Source organism: Schistocerca cancellata, chromosome 5, assembly GCF_023864275.1.
Source record: "Schistocerca cancellata isolate TAMUIC-IGC-003103 chromosome 5, iqSchCanc2.1, whole genome shotgun sequence".
Classification (NCBI taxonomy): domain Eukaryota; kingdom Metazoa; phylum Arthropoda; class Insecta; order Orthoptera; family Acrididae; genus Schistocerca; species Schistocerca cancellata.
Genome location: NC_064630.1, coordinates 45,523,608 through 45,546,318, shown reverse-complemented (window position 1 = coordinate 45,546,318; position 22,711 = coordinate 45,523,608). Strand labels below are relative to the sequence as shown.

General features: G+C 43.7%; 2 non-coding genes across 2 annotated transcripts; one reads left to right on the top strand and one right to left on the bottom strand.

Moving 5' to 3' along the window:
* Positions 1-3,419: 3,419 nt before the first annotated feature.
* On the bottom strand, positions 3,420-3,494 carry Trnat-ugu (transfer RNA threonine (anticodon UGU)). The gene has a single exon. It is a non-coding gene; the product is annotated as a tRNA-Thr (tRNA).
* A 384-nt stretch (positions 3,495-3,878) lies between these two features.
* Positions 3,879-3,953, top strand: Trnai-uau (transfer RNA isoleucine (anticodon UAU)). The gene has a single exon. It is a non-coding gene; the product is annotated as a tRNA-Ile (tRNA).
* The last annotated feature ends 18,758 nt before the right edge of the window (positions 3,954-22,711 follow it).

Sequence of the window (22,711 nt, the reverse complement as noted above, 5' to 3'; positions counted from 1 at the left end):
AGATTGACAAATCGTGTGATCGTGTTTACCCTTCTGTGTTGCTTCCAGTATCACGCGCAACATCAGAACTGCCTCTTTGGTACTTTTACCTTTCCTGGAGCCGAACTGATAATCATTTAATAGATTCTCTGTTTTCATTTCCATTCTTCCGTATGTTATACTTGTCATCAGATTACTCTATCAGATCTCGAACGGAAAGATTTAGGTTTTCGCGCCATTCGAGAGTGGAATGGTAGAGAAGCAGTATGAAAATGGTTCGATGAACCCTCTGCCAGCCACTTAAGTGTGAATTGCAGAGTTACCATGTAGATGTAGATGTAGATATAAATGCATGAGGCCTTTAGCTGATTGTGCGACAGTTCTCGCTCTTATTGGCTCTTGCTATCTTCGGAATCGTGTGGATGATATTGTTGTGGTGGTACGTCACCAGTATCATAAACTCTACCCACCAAATTTTTTAGTCGCTTGGTACGGTTTTAAAAATTTTGATGGAGTGATGTGTAACCCATCTGCCTTATTTAATCTCATCTCTTACAGAGCTCTGTAAAATTCTGACTAGAATACCGGACCACCTATATCTTCCATATAGAGTTCAATTTCTTCTTCTGTCACGTCATGAGGCAATTTCTCACCCTTGCAATGGCCTTCAGTGTACTGTTTCCACCTACCTCCCTCCTCGTGCGTTATCATTAGCATTTCCATTGCACCGTTAAACTTACAGCCTATCCTTTTAATTTAATCAGAGGTTGTTTTGACCTTTCTATGAGTTCTCAATCATGCAGAAGACCATCTCTGTTTAAATTTCTTTACTTTCTTACTGCAGCCACTACGCCTTGGCTGCCATGCGCTTCCCATTTATTTCATTCCTAATAGCCATATATTGCTGTATTTCTGATTTTTCCTAGACATTTTTGTACTTCTGTCTTTCGACGAACAATTGAAGTATTTTTTATTGTTACCCAAGGTTAATTCGCAGTTGCCTGCCTTGTACCATATCTACTATAACCAGAAAAATAACGGATTAACTGTGTCTCAGAACAACGTTTGTTTCGCATGACCGAATGCACTGAATATTATAGCCATCACATTTACGTACTACCATGCTTGTGCCCTATAAAGTAACTCCATTCAGCTTTCTTTCTAATGATATTAAAATAGCAAACTTTCTGTTTCCAGAGAAATTTTTGTAGCTGGTATTACGATGCTAAATTACCCGAGGCGCAAAACAAATAGATATTGTCTACTCTTACTACCACGTGTCAAAACATTTTACAACGTGATTCAGACCATTTGCAACGAACTCAGCTGAATGATGGACACAGTAAGGGAAGATTTCCTTAGTACTAGGATAATATACATGCAGTCTTTACTTCCTCTGGGTATTAACCCCCTTCTGCATTTGTCTCGCAACATGTTTCAATTGAAGAAGACTAACATGAAGTTGAATGTGACATCAGCCAGCTCATGAAAGAAACGAGGGCTGTTCTGAAAGTAAGATCCAATCGCTCGCGTAATGGAAACCACAGTGAAAATCAACATTGTTTTATTTGCTACAGTTTGCTACACCTTCCAGCTACTTCTGAAGGTAGTTACGTTTGTCGTATCGCTGTACCAATTTTCCAATACCATCATCGTAGAAGGCAGCCACCTGTGTATTCCGCTGCTCCTTTTCGCTGGTCTGCAGCACGTTTTGTGTGTCAACTTGTTGTCTTCATAGCCACCGGTTCATGTGAGCGGAGGTGCACATCAGAGGGGGCAAATTCCGGGCTGTATGGTGGATGATCAAACAGTTCCCATCGAGAACACCGCAGCGGCGTACTCATGGACCCTGCAGTGTGCGGCTGAAAACTGTCATGAAGAAGGAAATGCGTAACAGGTTCGTTATGTGGGGTAGCGTGAAATCTGGCGAAATCTCGCAACGGGCACCCATACTTAGCGGGAAGCACTATTGTAGTAGGTATCTTTATGTCCCCACTGTGTGTTCAGAACTGAAAAGAGCGACGCGACGCGATCGACAAGCAACCTTGAAACACCACACAACACACTTGTGCAAAACCTCATCGGATTTTCCAAATAGCCTTACAATTTATTCATTTAACTTCATCAGATTACGACCGTTAGGCTCTGTCTTACATCGGACCAGGCTTTTACACACACGGTATAATTTTTTGTGTCCTAATTACCTAATAAATGTTAAATTTAATACGATAAATAGTAATAAATAATTTGAGTGTTTGTAGCGACAAGGTGAATAAATATTTCCGACTAAAAGCTATAAAATAAATACTTGCAGTACGTCTACTACTGCAGCTCCTGTCATTAATAGTGCTAATAATAGTAATAAAAATAATGACGACATTAATAATGGAAATGATAGTAACAGACACTATTAAAGGATTTATAGGTGCACAAAAGATTTTCTAATATAGCGAGATCTGGGGAAGGGAAATTTAAGGAGACAGCACTAGATCAAAAATAGGTAAATGAGGAAAATGTGGTTGGTAAGAAGGAGGTACAGGAGTAATGCGTGTGTACAATGACAATGGTAATCATTATTGTTTCTTCAGTAGATATGTCATTAACTGTCTTCTGAAGCTGGAGATGTTATTTAGTTTCTAATACAGGGTGTCGCACATAAACAAGCACGTATATCGCCTGATTTTCGAGTAACAATGGATTAATTTAAGAAGAATGATTAATAGTAATGTTAAAAAACTTGTAAATACCTGTTTATAAGAAATCCTGGAATGGCAGACTTAGCCATCCATGCTACTTCACAAGGAATTCAACTACAGATGATTAACCCTCAAGTGAGGCGTACTGCTTTTATGTGGAACTCCGTTTATAATGTGGGAGGTTACTGCTAAGTTCGGTTTGTGCCACTGAAGAGGACTTCGAGAAAGCGGGTGAACGATGGCGTGGGACGGAAGCTATTTTCTTTGCATGGGAGTGGATGTTTCTGCCATGTTGCTCACACAAGAGGGTGAAAGACGAAGAGAGATGTGAGGGGAAGAGTTCATTGATAAGGCAGTAGAGAAGACAGAGGATACGGAAATCTCTGCGCAGCCAGGACAGTTATGGATATGGTGATGAAATATGATCAAAGAGTTGAACAAAACAGATATAACGAACACGGGCATTTATAGCCAGTTCCAGGCGCGGTGAGCTTCCCCGAGATTGGCCTCTGGTGTAATACTCCTGTGATCAATAACTGGAAGTGTATGTCTTTGCGGCCGGCCTGCCTCGGACATGGGTGTGTGTGATGTCCTTAGGTTATATATGACGGTAGTACCTGTTCCCGAAAGAACAGTTACCGTGGATGACCATGCAGCTTTGCTAGAAATGAAATGATAATTAAATGGACACCCTAGCTGCAAACAGGCGTTGATGTACTTCATTCGGGACGTGTTGAAAATGTGTGCCCCGACCGGGACTCGAACCCGGGATCTCCTGCTTACATGGCAAACGCTCTATCCATCTGAGCCACCGAGGGCACGGAGGATAGTGCGACTGCAGGGACTTATCCCTTGCACGCTCCCCGTGAGCTCCATATTCCCAGCATGTCCACACCACTGCATTCGCAGTGCGCCTTCTAGCAAAGCTGCATGGTCATCCACGGAAACTGTTCTTTCGGGAACAGATACTACCGTCATATATAGTTAAAATACAGCTTCCCGGCCATTGACATTCTTGTGCGAACGCGCACGCTATGCCCGAACTCGTACGGGACTTGGTAGATTAATCTGCCACGAGTAATGAGTATGATGGGCAAACCTCTATTAGGAGCACTACGAATGTAGTGGTGTGGACATGTTGAGAATGTGGATCTCACGGGGAGCATGCAAGGGATAAGTCCCTGCAGTCGCACTATCCTCTGTGCCCGCGGTGGCTCAGATGGATAGAGCGTCTGCCATATAAGCAGGAGAACGCGGGTTCGAGTCCCGGTCGGGGCACACATTTTCAACATGTCCCCAATGAAGTACATCAACGACTGTTTGCAGCTAGGGTGTCCATTTAATTATCATTTCAGTCCTTAGGATAGTTAGTTTTAAGTAGTTCTAAGACTATAGGACTGATGACCTCAGATGTTAAGTCACATAGGGCTTGGAGCCATTTGAACCATTTTATAGGTGTTTGCAACAGTTTTTTTCAGCTCGCGATGGAATAGGGTTTCACACTTTTATAGATCATGGAGAGAAACTGATGATTCCTGGAAGATTACAATTACGTGCTCAGTACAATTTAGATTTTTATCTGTTACTCCTCCTACACTAATTATTGAAAGAGAGAAGTTGATACTTGTCGCATTTAGTTTTAAAGATGGTGGGGATACTTGATATTGCGGCCAACTAGCACTGCTTAGATTTTGGATGGGTTGAGCTTTAACGCTATATCCTGCGCCCATTTTAATAGCGCACGCAGGTCGGTATTGAGAGTCTCCATAGCTGTCTTCAGGTTTATTGGTTTTACGCTTAGATACAATCGGAGGTCGTCAGCGTAGATGTGGTATCTACAATGGGACAAAACTGATGACAAATTACTTACGTACAATGCAAAGAGTATAATGCTGAGCCACGAGGAAGCCCGATACTGCCTGCCTCGATTGTGAATTTGTGGTTCAAAATGGTTCAAATGGCTCTGAGCACTATGGGACTTAACTTCTGAGGTCATCAGTCCCCTAGAACTTAGAACTACTTAAACCTAACTAACCTAAGGACATCACGTACATCCATGCCCGAGGCAGGATTCGAACCTGCGACCGTAGCGGTCGCGCGGTTCCAGACTGTAGGGCCTAGAACCGCACGGCCACCCCGGCCAGCGAATTTGTGGTGCCGGACAAGACGCACTGCTGTAAGGTCGTCAGGTATGAGCTAAACCAATGCACTGAACTTGGCGAGAAATTTAGGCTGCTAAGTTTTGCAAGTAATATGTCGAAGTCGACGGTGTCAAAGGCTTTGCTCAAGTCTAAGAGGCACATGTACTCGCCTTTTGTCCATCCACAAGTTTCAGCTGAGCTGTTACCTTTCTTGAGGTACATGATTTACGGTAACCTCATCGGTATTCGTCCAGTAGATTGTTCGTAGTTAAGTAGTTCGTTAGCTTGGGCAGTGCATGAAGAATGCAGATAAATCGGTAATCAGAAGGTGCTGTAGCAACGTCCTTTTTAGTCCTTGTCTCCAGGCTACAGGGAGAACGTGGTTAACGAGTGGGTCAAGATTTCTGTTATAGTGGGCAGTAGTGGGTAAACACTAAGTCTCATCATTTGGACTATGACACCATTGTGTCCGGTAGATACTGAGCAGATACGCATCGTGGCTTTTTTGACGGTATTGTAAGTAACGTTCTCTAGAATTCGTGGTGGCTGCCGTCATTTATCCCCATGAAGTAATCAATGAGTCTCTGTTTAGTTTGCGGTTCAGTTGTGGGCCGGCCGAAGTGGCCGCGCGGTTCTGGCGCTGCAGTCTGGTACCGCGAGACCGCTACGGTCGCAGGTTCGAATCCTGCCTCGGGCATGGATGTGTGTGATGTCCTTAGGTTAGTTAGGTTTAACTACTTCTAAGTTCTAGGGGACTAATGACCTCAGCAGTTGAGTCCCATAGTGCTCAGAGCCATTTGGACCATTTTTCAGTTGTGGTTTTAGCTAATGTGATGTACCGATCGGCTGGGACACTGGAATAAGCGGCATGTTTTACTTTGCCTATACCGAGACCACGCATGTTATTCCGTAGGACAGCTGCCATTTAATGAATGGGAATGCTTGAGTGTAGCATTTCTCAGAGCTTGACTGACTCTGTTCCGCTTCTGTTCGCGAGCAGTATGATTTTCAGGTGCAGCGTGTAGCCCACATGCCTCTGAGATTTTTACTTCATCAGCTAGCCAAGGTGCAGGTTTCCTTCTTACCTTCCCGGTCTATATTTATCATATTATTGGTATATAGTTGACTAAATTTGTACTAAAACCATGGAGTTATTCGTTTATGACCGAGAAGGGAACAGGAGTCGCCCTCCCTAAACTGTTTATTGCGCCTTAGTTGCAAGATCAGATAAATTAATGCCTTGAAGTGTCGGTGCGTAGTCATTTGTGATTTCTTTCTGGGAAATTCTGGTGAGTATGTCATGAAGATTGAGTCATGGGCAGACATTCCGGACGCAGATATTTTAGTGTGACTACTGGACATGTGGTGCGTAGACGTGAGTTGAAGCAGCGAGTAGAAAGCATCGGCTCAGAATGTCACACTAGGACATAAGGAATGCATTGCAACGTGCTGTTCGAAAGAGATCTCTACCCCCCGTACTCTTACGGATTTATGGACAGCCCTGGATGATTCATGGTGTCAGTTCCCTCCAGAACTACTTCAGACATTAGTCGAGTACAGAAAATTTGTGTTAGTGTCAGCAGCTGTCATTATATAATCGTATGTTGATTCGAGGCCTGTGAGAGCAGCTTCGAAACAGGCAAGCCCACATACTTGAGGAAGTTGGCAGAAGACACATATTAGTCAGTTTCTGCTAAAGAATTATATCTCAAGGTGCGTATATTAAAGTTATTTTTCATTATTCTTTGATGTTTGTAACAGAGTGTTAGAGCGCACCTACGGCCCTACTCAACCCCGTCATCCGTTACCTCCATCGTGTCTTAGAACGATGTAGCCATCTACACTGAAACACCAAAGAAACTGGTATAGGCATTCGTATTCAAATACAGTGATATGTAATCAGGCAGAATACGGCGCTGCAGTCGGCAACGCCTATATAAGACAACAAGTGTCTGGCGCAATTGTTAGATCGGTTACTCCTGCTACAATGGCAGGTTATCAGGATTTAAGTGACATTGAACGTGGTGTTATACCCGGCGCACGAGCGATGAGACACTACATTTCCGAGATAGCGATAATGTGGGGATTTTCCCATACTACCATTTCACGAGTGCACCGTGAATATCGGGAATCCGACATCACTGCGGCCAGAAAAGGATCCTGCAAGAACGTGGCCAATGACAACTGAAGAGAATTGTTCAGCGTGACAGAAGCTTAACCTTTCGCATACTGCTGCAGATTTCAATGCTGGGCCGTCAACTAGTGCCAGCGTGTAAACCATTCAAGGAAATATCATCGATAAGGGCTTTCGGAGCCGAACGCCCACTCGTTTACGCTTGATGACTGCACGACACAAGGCTTTACTCCTCGCCTGGGCCCATCAAACACCGACATTCAGCTGTTGATGACAGGGAACATGTTGCTTGGTCGTCCAAGTCTCGTTTCAAATTGTAACGAGCAGATGGACGTTAAAGGGTAAGAAGAAAAACTTATGAATACATGAACCCTGCATGTCAGGAGGGGACTGTTCAAGCTAGTCGTGTGGGGCGTGTGCAGTTGCATTGATGTGACACGTATATAAGCATCCTGTCTGATCCACTGCATTCATTCATGTCCATTGTGCATTCCGACGGACAATTCCAAGAGGACAATGCGACACGCCAAACGTCTAGAATTGCTACAGAGTGGCTCCAGAACACTTTCCTCAGACATGAACATTATTGAGCATATATAGAATGCATTGCAACGTGCTGTTCGGAAGAGATCTCTACCCCCCGTACTCTTACGGATTTATGGACAGCCCTGGATGATTCATGGTGTCAGTTCCCTCCAGAACTACTTCCGACATTAGTCGAGTCCATGCCACGTCGTGTTGCGACACTTCTGCGTGCTCACAGGGGCCCTACACGTTATTAGGCAGGTTTCTTTGGCTCTTCAGTGTAGATTTATCGAACTTGTGAAACACTTGGTTTCATCCAGGTCTCCGACAGAAGTGCTATATTTTTGTCTATTTCAAGAAATATGTGGCAGAATTTGTCGATATGACCTGTCAGAGATTGGGCATTCACTTGTACGATATGGAGATTGATGCGTCCAGGTGCAGAAAGTGCATGGATGCTACTGATGGAAAATTCCGACTCTGGGGCGACGCTGGTGAGAGAAGAAAGCATAAGGCATGCACTAGCGCGGGGTAGCGCAGTTTCCAGGAATTGAAAGCGGCAGCCTGCTTCAGGGAAAAGGGGCCTCTCGTGGTCAAGGCCAGAAGGAATTGCATCACTGATCGAACACCCGATTGGTGACAGGACAAAAAGAAATCTCGCTAAGGCGAGCTGGAATTATCAGGCGCAACAGCGTTGAAAACAAGATAAATGGAATAAAATCAATGTCTACAATAAATGGCACTAATTATCAAGAAGAGCATTAAGATTATAATAAACAGCGAACTAAAAATGGAAGTAAGACAGCTGGCGAACTAATTGAAAAAGTAAATGAGAAACAATAAAAAAACATGATTTAATAATGAAGTGAAATGGAACAGTTAACACATTGCTTAAGCTGTGGCTAACTAAAGTCTATAATAACAACATGAACAGACAAACTAGTGGCAACAAGGGTTGACATGATCTTAGCTTGTAAAGCACAGGCTTGCGAGTTTACGCTGCTACGCTGCTGATCTTTTCCGATTTTCAGTCTTCGCCGTTATCCCACCATTATTTTCGCAGATGTTCTGTAGCAAAAATCTCTAAATTACATTGTTCAATATGTATAATCTTTCAGAGGTGACAGCCTCTCTTGTTGTCAGACTTTGCGGGTTTTTTCTTCGCTCTGAGGATTCGACATCTTATCCTGCACGAAACGAACTTCACTATTACTGGTAAAGATTTTGTAGATCCCGCTGTCCAACGTCGCACTCTCCGACTTCTGTTGACGTTACCTCCAGGCCAGACTTCTAGTGGGCAAGGTTCATCACTAAGTCGTGTTCTCTCAGCAGTTCTCCGGAATGTCGAACAGTGAAACATCATTGCGTCCCTGATATTATTCAAGCTCGTCAGACTTCGCGACCAGTTTCTGTTCGAGCAATCGTCACAGGTCGCAAATGGCGGAATCGGTTATCATAAGCGACTTTGACGCAGGCCGGAATGCTGTAGTCCGGCGATTAGGAGCTATCATCTCGATACGGCACACATGGTTGAACGTACTACTCCACTGCATCCGATTAGCACTTGTTCCCTTGTTGACCAAACGAGGCATTCAGTTGCGACTACATCGGGCACAGTATCATAGAGAATGATCTGTGGATCAACGGGAAACTGGTTGGATGAAGGGTACACTCAACCGGGCTTCCACGAGCCTATGATTGGAATGAAAGTTACCATGATAGCTTGGGTTAAATTAAAATTACTGCGGATCCTGTGCATCGCTTCATGCATATTGTCTTCACAGAAGCCGAAATATGTTCCACAAGGGTATCTATAAATTTAACAAGGCCATAATCGTGAACGTGATAGTGAAAAGACTTGGCCAAAAAGTTCGCCTGATCTGATCCATATGGAACACATCTGGGACGCAATCAGGCATTTGAGCTAACAGGCGACTTGTGGCGACCTGGAAATACGAGGTGCATTCAAGTTCTAAGGCCTCCGATTTTTTTTCTAATTTACTACTCACCAGAAATCGATGAAACTGGCGTTACTTCTCGACGTAATCGCCATGCAGACGTACACATTTTTAACAACGCTGACGCCATTATTCCATGGCAGTGGCGAAGGCTTCTTTAGGAGTCTGTTTTGACCACTGGAAAATCGCTGAGGCAATAGCAGCACGGCTGGTGAATGTGCGGCCACAGAGAGTGTAGTTCAGTGTAGGAAAAAGCCAAAAGTCACTAGGAGCCAGGTCAGGTGAGTAGGGAGCATGAGGAATCACTTCAAAGTTGTTGTCACGAAGAAACTGCTGCGTAACATTAGCTCGATGTGCGGGTGCGTTGTCTTGGTGAAACAGCACACGCGCAGCCCTTCCCGGACGTTTTTGTTGCAGTGCAGGAAGGAATTTGTTCTTCAAAACATTTTCGTAGGATGCACCTGTTACCGTAGTGCCCTTTGGAACGCAATGGGTAAGGATTACGCCCTCGCTGTCCCAGAACATGGACACCATCATTATTTCAGCACTGGCGGTTACCCGAAATTTATTTGGTGGCGGTGAATCTGTGTGCTTCCATTGAGCTTTGTTTCTGGATTGAAAAATGGCATCCACCTCTCATCCATTGTCACAACCGACGAAAAGAAAGTCCCATTCGTGCTGTCGTTGCACGTCAACATAGCTTGGCAACATGCCACACGGGCAGCCATGTGGTCATCCGTCAGCATTCGTGGCACCCACTTGGATGACACTTTTCGCATTTTCAGCTCATCATGCAGGATTGTGTGCACAGAACCCACAGAAATGCCAACTCTGGAGGCGATCTGTTCAACAGTCATTCGGCGATCCCGCAAAACAATTCTCTCCACTTTCTCGATCATGTCGTCAGACCGGCTTGTGCGAGCCCGAGGTTGTTTCGGTTTGTTGTCACATGATGTTCTGCCTTCATTAAATTGTCCCACCCACGAACGCACTTTCGACACATCCATAACTCCATCACCACATGTCTCCTTCAACTATCGATGAATTTCAATTGGTTTCACACCATGCAAATTCAGAAAACGAATGATTGCACGCTGGTCAAGTAAGGAAAACATCGCCATTTTAAGTATTTAAAACAGTTCTCATTCTCGCCACTGGCGGTAAAATTCCATCTGCCGTATGGTGCTCCCATATCTGGGACGTATTGACAATGAATGCGGCCTCATTTTGAAACAATGCACACGTTTCTATCTGTTTCCAGTCCAGAGAAAAAAAATCGGAGGCCTTAGAACTTGAATGCACCTCGTATTATATGTTCGGAGTTGGGGCGGCCGCACAGGCCGCTCGGCAGGCCGGCCACGTGGTGCCAGATGTTGGCCAAAGCAAGAGGGGTGCAGCAGCCGTGTGGCTGGGAATTCCCTGTTGACACTGTCATGAGGACGGTGCTTTGTGTCGATGAAGGAGATTTGTATGCTCGGAGTGCTTTAGATGGCGGACTTTGTGACTCCATAATGGCAGACATTTCAGTTCATGTAGAAACTAATAATAGCCAGAGAAATCATGAGACCTCAAAAAGAAACATGTACATTGCCATTATTTGTATGACAATCCTGAGGGAGTAATCAGATTTTCAATATCTTTGTCAGTTTAAAGTTTAGTATCCGACTGTAAATTATACAAGTAACACCCAGCAACAAATTTCCAAAACTTAAACGCTTCATCCACTTTCGCTGATCGACGTGGCTTTAGAAAGCTATTAGTGTAAACCTAAATTGGTATAAATTACAGGCATGTAACTTGAATAGTACCTGAGTTATTGGAGGTCAAAGTGGCCAATTACTATCGATCGCGTCAGGCCGTAAGTAATCCACAGTTACACGAAAAAACGGAATCAGCATGTTTATAAATATATTTATTCATCTATGTCTTAGTTTATATCCGTTACTGCAGGGCTTCACAACATACGTGCTTGTGGAGCAAGCTGTGAGCGAGCAGCAAGGCGCGAACACGGAGCAGCGCGAGCACGCTACCCCCACTACCGGACCAGAGCGGAGAGTGGGGAGAGTCACGTGGGGCACACAACAGCTGCCGCCAGTCAATGTAAATCCGCGGCCACCTGCAGGGATATCACTCACGAATTATTACTGTGACAAATGAAACAAATAAAGGAGAATGTACACGTGCCACATAATTTTATTAGCTTAGTGTATGCCTCTACATTCGTATTAATTTGTGAACTGTTACACAATAAAAGGTGTCACTGAAGTGTGGGATTCTCTGTTTTCTTGTACTTTTTGCCCTTTACAATTGCGTCTATGTTCGGAGTAATTGTTCTTGTGCATCGTAGGCGCAGCGTGCAGTTTAAATTTCGATCAGACAATGCGTTTCTCAGGCGCGTCTTGCAGAGAACAGTTATTCACAAACATACATGGAACCGAACATTGATATTATTGTAGCCACCAGTTTGTGCAAATGGGGAAATCTATCTTGAGGGAAGTGTCTGTAAAATTCCAAAATGTTTTTCTTGTTCTGAAATTTGTCTCTGTATTCTCTGTCACACTGCAGGTCAATAATTTCTAGTTGCAGCTCAGGACGAATCTCTTCAATATTCGCTGAATATGGAGAGGAGAACAGATCAGAATCACTGTCTAGTGCTGTCAGATCTTGAAAGCGTTGATCAAATTCTTCCTTAAGGGCAACTAAACTATGTGAATAACGTTCAAAGTCTTTGTGAACATCTTGCATGGATGATAATTTAGGAAAATGAGCTAGATTTCCTGTTTCCAGCTGACTCACCCAAAGTATCAATTTCATTTTAAAATCTCGTATTCGATCTATGAAATGAGTAATTAGCAGATCTTTACCTTGTAGTGAAATGTTCAAAGCATTCAGATGGCTAGTTAAATCTGCTAAGAACGCGAGATCACATTTCCCTGAAGGCTCTTTCAATTCAGGAACACACATGTTATTTATTTCCATGAACTTATTTATCTCATGTAATAGGCAAAAATTCGATTTAATAATTCGCCACGACTAAGCCAGCGGACCTCGCTGTAATAAGGCAGGCTACCATACTGGCTTTCTACATCCTCAAGAAAGTTTTAAATTACCTGTGTTGTAGCCCATGCTTCCTTATATAATTGGTTGTACGAACAACAACACTCATCACATTTTTTAGAGTGATACTCTTTGCGCATAAGTTTTCCTGGTGGATCACACAGTGAACGTCCCTTATTTCATTCGGAACGGTCAGTTTTTGCATTTTCTCCTTCAACAGCACAACGAAACCTAATTTTTTCCCTGTCATAGCTGGTGCACCATCTGTAGACACTGAAACTAAAGAATTCCACGACAATCCTATATTTTCAACACTTTCTTGAACACTACTTAAAATATCACTTACGGTTCTAGTGTTGTTCATGGCTACTACATCGAGGAGCTCCTTCCTCACCTGAAGATCTCTATTAACACCTCTAATAAATATGGCAAGCTGCGCTGTTCCAATGATATCAACACTTTCGTCCAGAGATAGCGAATACGCCATAAAATCTTTACAGATATTTGCAAGCTGGCTCTGGAGGTCGTCTGCCATGTCCTGTATGCGACGCATAATGGTCATGTCAGATAATGCCACAATCCGAAACTGTTCAACTTGAGATGAACACAAATGTTCCGCTGCAACTACCAAACATCTTTTATTAAATCGCCATCAGTTAAGGGGCGCAGGGATTTTGCTAAAAACAAAGCAATTTTGTAGCTCACTGTGAGAGCTGCCTCAGTTGATTTTTCTTCGTCATCCAGATCTTCTTCGGATAGCTTCCTTTTAAGTTTAGTAACTTCCTGTGCACGATCTGGTCCATCACATTTTCCACTTCCGTAGTCTTTCGCGTGGTACGACATATAATGTCGCTGCAAATTAAATTTCCTAAAAGAATTCAGCGTTTTGTGACATACTAAACATTTTGCAACACCATCTTTTTCTGTAAACACATACAATTCCTCCCAATGGGGGTTGAACTGCGAAAGCATGGTTGGGGTTACACAACGGCGACTTGACGTGATTCTTAACCAGCAAAGGGACTGTTAGAGCTGATCGTAGTACATGTAACGTTACACAGTCGGCGCGAATTCAATAGGCACCCTGCGGTCCTATTGATAAGTGCGCGCGCATTTCCCCTCCGTCCCCTCCCTCCCTACTCCGCGACCTTGCACCTGCTCGCGAGCACGTGCCTGAGCAGACGCGAGTACTCGCGCTCAAAACCGGCCAGTTGTTAAGCCCTGCGTTACTGCGTTATAGAAAGCGCAGAAACATTAAGCTACTGGCCTACCTTTTGTTCTCTTTCTTTGATGAATGTTTATTTTATTTTTTTATGTATCTACAGGGTGTTTCAAAAATGACCGGTATATTTGAAACGGCAATAAAAACTAAACGAGCAGCGATAGAAATACACCGTTTGTTGCAATATGCTTGGGATAACAGTACATTTTCAGGCGGACAAACTTTAGAAATTACAGTAGTTACAATTTTCAACAACAGATGGCGCTGCAAGTGATGTGAAAGATATAGAAGACAACGCAGACTGTGGGTGCGCCATTCTGTACGTCGTCTTTCTGCTGTAAGCATGTGCTGTTCACAACGTGCAAGTGTGCTGTAGACAACATGGTTTATTCCTTAGAACAGAGGATTTTTCTGGTGTTGGAATTCCACCGCCTAGAACACAGTGTTGTTGCAACAAGACGAAGTTTTCAACGGAGGTTTAATGTAACCAAAGGACCGAAAAGCGATACAATAAAGGATCTGTTTGAAAAATTTCAACCGACTGGGAACTTGACGGATGAACGTGCTGGAAAGGTAGGGCGACCGCGTACGGCAACCACAGAGGGCAACGCGCAGCTAGTGCAGCAGATGATCCAACAGCGGCCTCGGGTTTCCGTTCACCGTGTTGCAGCTGCGGTCCAAATGACGCCAACGTCCACGTATCGTCTCATGCGCCAGAGTTTACACCTCTATCCATACAAAATTCAAACGCGGCAACCCCTCAGCGCCGCTACGATTGCTGCATGAGAGACATTCGCTAACGATATAGTGCACAGGATTGATGACGGCGATATGCATGTGGGCAGCATTTGGTTTACTGCCGAAGCTTATTTTTACCTGGACGGCTTCGTCAATCAACAGACTGGCGCATATGGGGAACCGAAAAGCGCCATGTTGCAGTCCCATCGTCCCTGCATCCTCAAAAAGTACCGGTCTGGGCCGCCATTTCTTCCAAAGGAATCATTGGCCCATTTTTCAGATCCGAAACGATTACTGCATCACGCTATCTGGACATTCTTCGTGAATTTGTGGCGGTACAAACTGCCTTAGACGACACTGTGAACACCTCGTGGTGCCCGGCCACATCGCACGGCCGACGTCTTTAATTTCCTGAATGAATATTTCGATGATCGTGTGATTGCTTTGGGCTATCCGAAACATACAGGAGGCGGCGTGGATTGGCGTCCCTATTCGCCAGACATGAACCCCTGTGACTTCTTTCTGTGGGGACACTTGAAAGACCAGGTGTACCGCCAGAATCCAGAAACAGCTGAAGCAGTACATCTCAATTGCATGTGAAGCCATTCCGCCAGACACGTTGTCAAAGGTTTCGGATAATTTCATTCAGAGACTACGCCATATTATTGCTACGCACGGTGGATATGTGGAAAATATCGTACTATAGAGTTTCCCAGACCGCAGCGCCATCTGTTGTTGAAAATTGTAACTACTGTAATTTCGAAAGTTTGTCTGCCTGAAAATGTACTGTTGTCCCAAGCATATTGCAACAAACGGTGTATTTCTATAGCTGCTCGTTTAGTTTTTATTGCCGTTTCAAATATACCGGTCATTTTTGAAACACCCTGTAACAATGTGTGTTAGAGCGTGTTTATGGTACAGCCGTAGGAATATTTTTATAATTTCAAGTTATTTAAATGTAAATCCAGTACTTCGAATGTGTTTCATTATGTTTGTGTGGGTGCGTTGGCATTAAGACATGGCGCCAGCGCTCTAGCCATTCACAGCGCTCGTGAATAGGGAGACTGAATGGAAGGGAGTTCGGCTGAGGAGTTCTGGTGAGGACGGCACTGGATAGGAAAGTGCCGGGACGGTACGCCGCGAGGGACGCACGGTCGCAAGAGAGACTTGGAGTGTGTAGCGGTTTGCGCGTGGTCGCGAGAGATACAAATACTTCGGAGTGCCGACTTGTGCACTTGTGAGATTTCCGAGTTTTCTACAGTGAAGACGTAGTGTGCGTTGAGAAGTGAATATCTTGCGAGCTATGCTGTTGTTCATAACTAATTACGTGCAGTAGGAATCTATTGTTTCCCTGTTATTCAACTCGTATTTTATTTAATTGCTTGACCATCGACATCAATAATTGTTTTGCAGAAATATACCGCATTCTCAAAAGTACTAATATCGTACTCATCATTTAAAGTTGTTAAGAAAGTACTGGCAGATTTTATTTAATTGCAGTCTTTCATTTGTAAACGTCTTTGTTACGTTCTAAATTCGCAATTGCTGCCATTGCTGCAATCGACCATTCGATTCATTTGTATATTCATATTGTATACTGTAGACTCAGCAGTATTTGGCCTGTAATGCGGGGACTACGTATCCCAGCCCCTAGACAACGAAACCAGCCAAAACTTTTAGTATTCCAACTGAGTCGGAGGGAACGTGGTTGAGGGCCATTTCATCACATCATTCTATTAGGAAGCCCGCAGGCACCAGCTCCGCCCTCACAAACCACTGGGTTGCGATTTACGATAATTACGTGGCTGTCCGTAGGTACGTGTTGCCAAGTATCTCCGGAAACCTAACAGACACTTACCGAATTCATGCCACGAAGAACTCCTTCAGTATAGTGTTCCAAAAGTAGACTAAAACGTTTTTAAGGAGATGATCATTATCTTTTGGCTCACCAGTGTGCATGTCTAACTCAGCGGTAACTTTGGTAAGATACGGGACCATGTTAGGGCAAAAAGTGTTCACATCTCATTCGGAAATTCTCAGTAACATTCCACTGGTCTTTCGAAATATTGCAGATACAAAACTATATGTTTTATCTAAATGGCAGTAGTACATTTACTTACCAGTTCTTGTCCGACGCTGGCCGCGGTGGCCGTGCGGTTCTGGCGCTGCAGTCCGGAACAGCGAGGCTGCTACGATCGCAGGTTCGAATCCTGCCTCGGGCATGGGTGTGTGTGATGTCCTTAGGTTAGTTAGTTTTAAGTAGTTCTAAGTTCTAGGGGACTTATGACCTAAGATGTTGAGTCCCATAGGGCTCAGAGCCATTTGAACCATTTTTTTCTTGTCCGGCTGACATAACGGCGATAGACTGTCGAGCCTGTGTTGCTTCTTTCATATCAGGCAGTCGGCATAAGAAATTCAAATTTCAAATGACACAGTATTGTTGAAAATTCAGCTATAAGGCCCATTACGCACGCACACATTCTTTGCGTGAGCCGTGATATAGCGGTATAGAGCCGAAAATTTACCCATTTTTTTAGGTTATCAAATATAAATTTCATTCATTTCGAATTGTTCATAACATAATATATTCTGCAGACATACACTATTTTAAGTACTCACTGCAGTAAATGTTGCTGTAGAGCTATTAACTGATCCACTCCTAGCTGCGGCAACCGTCTCTACAAGTGACTCCAGAGGGAAATTTAACTGTTTTGTAGCATTCGATATCAAGAACTAAGATAAAAAAGAGAGTACAGAACAATAGAGCCGGCCGTATTAGCCGAGCGGTTCTAGGCGCTACAGTCTGGACCCGCGCGACCGCTACGGTCGCAGGTTCGAATCCTGCCTCGGGCATGGATGTGTGTAATGTCCGTAGGTTAGTTAGGTTTAAGTAGGTCTAAGTTCTAGGGGACTGATGACCTCAGAAGTTGAGTCCCATAGTGTTCAGAGCCATTTGAACCATTTGAACAATAGAACTCAATATGTAAACTTTGCGTTATTGGTTGTGTAAAATCTTGTTTTATGCTAATTTTGATTCATTATTTAATTATAGATTATGAGGCAATTTAATTTTTGTGCTTGTAATATGAATTTCTGATACCTTAGTCCTCAAAGAGAAATATCTTTCCTGCTTGCGTGCTATTCGCGCATGTTCCCTCGTCCAGACTGGAGAAACTGTTTACAATACCAGCCACACGACAGTCGTCCTTATCAGGAAACCACGTGTTGTGTAACACAGATTCTTCCATGACTGATCAACCAATTTGCAAAATGCAGCCCCCGCTGCGTACCTCTAGCCGTAAACTTACGCAACGCTGCAGCTCGGAATGCGTCGGACCAACTGAAGTGAAATTTCCAATTTGGCGCTGCGTACGCGGAGTTCGATTCAGAGCATTGCTTAGTGTTGGCTTACGCTTCAAATAGCCGCAAGTCGAATTCACAGACTGTCATAGAAGACCTCCTATTTCTTTCTTTACTTTTGATGATTTCACTGAACATGCATAACTAAGGAAAAAGGCACTAACTGCTCAAATTATTAAAATTTTAACTTTATAGGTTATCTGTATTCCAGAAGACGCTCTGAAACATTATCTTGTCTTAACAAAAGTTTTATATAGACGTGGTCAACGAATTTCGTTAACTAGTGGGTAAATAGAATTTGCAACCGCAGTCATGGTCTCTGAGCTGATAGTCGATGCTGCTGCGAACGTCGTCGAACTGGTCGTGCAGATGGTTGTTGTCTTGCAAACGTCCCCATCTGTTGACTCAGGGATCGAGACGTGGCTGCACGATCCGTTACAGTCATGTGATATAGATGTGTGTCATTTCGACTGCTAGTGATTCGAGGCCTTTGGGATCCAGCAAGGCGTTCCATATTACCCTCCAGAACCAGCCGATTCCATATTCTGCTAACAGTCATTGGATCTCGACCAACGCGATAGGCCACAATCCGACCTTTATCAAAGTCGGAAACATGATGGTACGCATTTCTCCTCCTTACACGAGGCATCACAACAACGTTTCACCAGAAAACGCCGGTCAACTGCTGTTTGTGTATGAGAAATTGGTTGGAAACTTTCCTCATGTCAGCACGTTTAGGTGTCGCCACCGGCGCCAACCTAGTGTGAATGCTCTGAAAAGCTAATCATTTGCATATCACAGCATCTTCTTCCTGTCGGTTAAATTTTCGCGTCTGTTGCACGTCATCTTCGTGGTGTAACAATTTTAATGGCCAGTAGTGTACTTTCCACAATGCGTATTTAGGTAGACTTCATGAGCCAAATACAGAAGTATTTCTCTGAGAACACTGTTGAGTCTATAAGCAGAAAATAAATTGCTGTTAATCATGCCGACAAGGGATGGCTCGGCTGCGCAGAGTTCCACACTGGAATCGGAAACGAAAGGGCGGTCATTTCTTACATCGCGCAGCCACGCACTATGCGTAAGTCACTTGTCGACTCACGGACAATCAGTTATCAGGCACTCCTGTCGAGGCGTGAGGGGTGGAGGGTATGGCGTGGGGGGGGGGGGGGGGGGCGGGGAAGTCGGAGCGGTATATCTTCGCAAACAGGAAAGGCAGGTTATTAGATAGCGTAAAAAATTGATTATAAACACGTTTGTCTTTCACAAATCGTGTCTTCAGTGATTGTTTTTTAATACATTTTGGGGCAGTGTAGTATCAGGTTTGCAATCAGTATTGGAGTTCAGAACTAAATTCTGTTGTCTCGGAAGAGCCCGATGCAGAACCCCCCCCCCCCTTACCAACGATTTTTTATTACGCTTTGCGTAACTTTTGCCCTATCCGAAATTAGGCTTTGATTTCAGTTTGAAGTTTTAATGAGTGACATTCAGTGGCTATGGATATATTTCAGGGCAGAAACTGGGCTTACACTCTTGAATGAACACTCAGCAGGAACAGGAGTGACCAACACACAAAGTAATGTGTGTTACGAACGGATTTTTTTTCGCAGTCGTGATACATTTGTATTACGGTTTATAATTTCGTAAAGTAAGTTTTAATGAAAAAACCGTAATCAAGTGGTAGATCAGGAACATAAGTCTAAAATTCGATCCTCAAGTGCCATTATGCTTTGTACAGTTACGTATCTCTTCTTTGACTCCTGGCGGGGACTGATAGCAGTTTTAAGTGTTTTGTCTGAACGAAGATTGCGTGAGTTTTTTTGAAAAAGCGGAAAAAAATTCTGTTAGTGTTGAAATGTCGATTATTTAAGAATCATTCCAAATTCGGAGCTAATAAAACATTTCCTCTTAATTCAATTATCGATGGTCAACTATTTCCTTGTTATGTAGGAAAACATTTTATTGTTTCTCATTTATTTCCCTTCTTTACATGACAGACCTAGCAGTCGCGATCTTCGAAAGAGAGTCCCGTTCACGAGGAGCTAGTCAGAGATGGACAGAAACTCGAATTTGGAAGAATGTGCGAGGAGACGGTTGTGGCCCCTCAAAGTAACCATCGCCTTAATTTATTTAAGAAAATAATGGTAAAACTAGATGTGGATGTCCAGAAGATGATTTGATGCCGCGCTTCGAAGTTCGTGTCCAGTGTCTCACCTCTGGGCCACGTTTCTCGGTGGGGTCTTCAAAGGCTTCCGCATTTTTTAAACAGGGTCTGCTTATTTTAACTGCTACAGCAGTCATCACACACAGTTGTTGGCATCCAGTGAAAACAGGATTCAAATGGTTCAAATGGCTCTGAGCACTATGGGACTTAACATCTATGGTAATCAGTCCCATAGAAGTTAGAACTACTTAAACCTAACTAACCTAAGGACAGCACGCAACACCCCAGTCATCACGAGGCAGAGTGTGGAAACAGGACGTAGATTTTCAGTATTCCATATAATAATTATTGATCGACTTTTAAAAATTGTAAATTCTGTCGTAATCTACCCGTTAAGTGGTATAATATTACTCTAAAGCTCTAATACAGTAATGAGCCATGCTGCGACTCGCGTTGGTGCCGTTTGTAGGTTTCCGCCCTCTGTTGGAGGCCACACGGTGTCGTTTAGTTGGCAGGGTTGCGTTTGTTTGTCTTCTTCTCGTGTTGAATGGCGCCACTCTGTTTCGCAAGCGTTGTCTGTCCGCTTGTGGCAGCAGCGGTGGTTATCGATATGTAATAGCTGTTGCCCTATCTTATAAGGGTGACGTCGTTGTTTTTCCGGATCGTGTGAGTGGGCAAGTTCGGTTGGGGACTCAGGAGGAGCCAGGTCCGCGCAGTGCCAGAACACGCCGGGACCGTTGGCGGCATTCATGGACAGCCTTGTGGAAGGGCTGTGGTCACGAGAGTGCACGACCAAGTTTTAAGATGAGTGCATTTCAATCCAAGTAGAGAGACCTCCACCATTGTGATATCTCGCGATTCTCCAGTGACTTGGGTTTTTGTTGCTGCTCGTTGTGTCGCTGAGGCGAAGAGCAGCGAGTGGATTGCTTGTGGAAGGCGGATCTGATTAGCTTTCCTCGACTTCTTATTACTATTTACTGCGTTCAACTTGTTACAGTTTGTTAAATTCAACCAGCGATAATTTTTCTTACCTGGTGGCCGCTAACGCCCCAGTTATCTGCCCTGGGGGCCGGCTGGTGATTCTTCTACTCTGGAGGTAGTGATTCCTTTCTCGTTCCAGGCGCTCCAAGCAAAGTATTCTGCGGAAGTAGTGCAGACCACCGGTTCTGGCTTTGGTGTATTGTTCCATCGTTGCGTTTGGTTTATCGGACGTCAGGTAGCTTCCGCAAGATTATCATTAGTCACTCGTTAGACTGCCACTATTATAAGTTACCATCTTGTGAAGTGAATGCAGCTCTTGGCTGCCTATCTCATCGCTCGCGAAACTGTTTGTTGCCGGACCTTCTCAGAGGTCGATTCCTGGTGCACCGTCTGTGTCCCCTTGGTTCTTGATTGGCGACTCCATGTTGTCTTGTGCACCACGCCCAGATAACAGGTATACTTGAAAAAAGAGACAGCATTGGTCGTATATTTTTTACTATCGCAAAATCGATTTTCTGTCACTGAGTGACCATCTTCAGTGCTATATTGTATAACTTAAATTACGATGCACTGTTCACTAAGCTTACGGCAATCACATAGATTGAGCGACCTCAGTCTATGTGATTGCCGTAAGCTTAGTGAACAGTGCATCGTAATTTAAGTTATACAATATAGCACTGAAGATGGTCACTCAGTGACAGAAAATCGATTTTGCGATAGTAAAAAATATACGACCAATGCTGTCTCTTTTTTCAAGTATACCCTTGGTTCTTGTAAGACACGTGTGTTCTAAAAGGAGGCCGGATGGACAGTAGTTCAGTGCAATGCTCCTTCAGTCCACGCATACTGCTCTTATAATTTGCCTCAGTACCCTTTAAGGAACTTATGTACTGGTCCTAGTGTTTCAATAATGTATTATTTATTACAATACCTTGCAATCCTTACATTAGATGTTATATGTGTGTAGTTAATAGTTATGGTCGCCTTCTGGAATAAATCTAGTAGTGTAGTGTTCACTGCATGTTAAGGGTTGTGTTACAAAGTTTACCATTATCTTATTTCACCCGTTTGGTGATCAGTTGCCTTTTTTAAATTAATCTTTGCTATTGTATTTGCAGTTTTACAGCAGGTTTCTAATTTTTTAATATTGTTGCCGTTCCTGGTGTGTAAGGCCTTCAGCCGTGATTGTGGTCATTTGCCTTAAAATTGGTTCAAATGGCTCTGAGCACTATGGGACTTAACATCTGAGGTCATCAGTCACCTAGAACTTAGAACTGCTTAAACCTAACTAACCGAAGGACATCACACACATCCATGCCCGAGGCAGGATTCGAACCTGCGACCGTAGCAGTCGCGCGGTTCCGGACTGCGCGCCTAGAACCGCTAGTCCAGCGCGGCCGGCTGCCTTAAAATTCTAATTTGGTATTTGTATTTTAGCAGTAAGCCTTAAAACCTTATTTACTGACCTTCCTGGTGTCTGATGCCTTCTGCTGTGTTTGTGGTGACTTTCAATACCTGATATTTGTTAGTTGCAGCGAGTTTTAAACAATTCTTAATTTATTGCCATTCCTGGCGTGTAAGGCCTTCTTCCCAGATCACAGTGGTTTGCATTTAAAACATTATCTGCTGTATCTCTATTTGACGGTGATTTGCTAAATTGTAACTCACTGAAAACACTAATATTTACACAGTCGTTTATTCCTTCATTAATAACGTGTGGTATTTTTATTTACTGTGGAGTCTGGAGTTACTGTAT